The sequence below is a fragment of the Pinus tabuliformis genome, chromosome 4_2, assembly GCF_031772625.1.
Source record: "Pinus tabuliformis cultivar Carrire ecotype Pingquan chromosome 4_2, CPIR1, whole genome shotgun sequence".
NCBI lineage: Eukaryota > Viridiplantae > Streptophyta > Pinopsida > Pinales > Pinaceae > Pinus > Pinus tabuliformis.
This window is the reverse complement of record NC_142304.1, coordinates 363,471,921-363,473,657: the sequence shown is the minus strand read 5'-3', so window position 1 is coordinate 363,473,657 and position 1,737 is coordinate 363,471,921.

Sequence of the window (1,737 nt, the reverse complement as noted above, 5' to 3'; positions counted from 1 at the left end):
TCAACCCATGGTGGGCTATCTGATTTGGTATACCCTCTCTCAGCTTAGTAGCACACTCCATTAGAGACTGCAAGAGGTAATAAGGGATGCTCAGTTTTTGTTCTACAGGAAGGTCAATTCGGTGCCTCAACTCAGTGAGCAGCCGAAAGTGATATGCATATACGATGCTGAAACGGCCTTCACAAGTAATATATTTCATGATTTGCAAACTGACTTCATTCCAAGGTGGTGACAGGCTCGTTCTTCGCACCCCGTTTTTGTCCTCCGAGAATTCTTCCTCAGGTGGGAAGAATTCCTTCTTTGCCTGCTGACTCAACTTTCTCTCTTCTTTATCCCACGGCAGACCCATAGGAAGTTCTGTGATCCGACTGATATGTTCTGGGGTGATTTTGAGGCTTAGATCTCTGAAGTTTACCGTGGCCAGTGTCTGAGATTTAGGCTTCAGAGCCTGCAAGAATTCTTCGGCCACTTCATCATCGTAACCCTGCAGCTTATCACAAAAAGGCATCCATTGTGCTCTGGTGAAGAGCTCTACCACTGCCGGGTTTCTCCTTAGTTTAGTTGAATCAGTGGGCTCCCGTCTTATAAACCCACCCGGCATGATGAACATGGTCGTTTTAATTAAAGGTGGCAGATGCAAAAGAGATTTGGTCTATGAAGACAGAGCATGCACATTCAAAATTTCAACACAGTCTACTCATACCAACATCCTGTAGAACAGTAGCAAAGGCACAACAAACAACAATTCCACCAATATCTTTATGACCCGACTGTGGACGATGGTCTTGCCACTTCTAACAACCAGCTACATTAAGAGTTCAGGGTTACCTCTTTAATTGGCCACCTTTTTCGTGAGGCACCTGCTTTCCTATAGATGACTGTGTTCCTGTAGAATGCGTTCCTGTAGACTGCGTTCCTGTAGAACTGCGCTCCTGTAGAACTGCGTTCCTGTAGAACTATGTTCCTGTAGAACTGCACTCCTATAGAACTGCGTTCCTGTAGAACTGCGTTCCTGTAGAAGCCGTGCGCAATTCTCGGGGAGGACTGTAGTTGGCCACGCTCGAGGTGTGCTTTACCGGCGTTCTGGTAGCCAACAGCTCGGCGTATCAAAGTGCAGAGGAGATCATAATAGCCACCCGAGTTTGAAGTGTTGGATTATAAATGTAGGCGCATGATCTAGCCGATTAGATTTTGAATCGGCGCAATCCGTGGCGCGGGGGATGAGCTGTCCCTGCCGGACCGTTGGGCGACGTCATCCATCATTTGCCTGCGTATTTACTTGTTGCCGCATTCATTCCCACAGATTTGCCACCGCCTTTTCCTGTTAAACTCATGCTCTGACGAGAGTGTTCTCACGTGCGTGCAGTTCATTCTCTTTGTCGTGGCCGCCACCCACACATCCAATTACACTTTAACTAGCCGACGTGGCCAGTCGACTGGCCATACGGCCGCTCAACCATTCAATTTTACGCCATGCAAACAATTTCAAAGTAAGATTCATGCGATTTGATGGAAGGAAGGGTTGAGACACTTACCTGCGTGGCTGCACACGATTTTTCAGTTCCTGGACGATGGTGAGCGGATCTACCTGCTGCATGCGACTTACACAGACCCGGAGGCTCGTGGTTACAGGTTGCCGACGATGGAGTGGATGTTTTGCTTGCATGCGCCCGCGTTTCATTTCAGATGGCGGTGCTGTGAATGGTATCCACTCGAGCAGGTTGAACTGTTACAGGA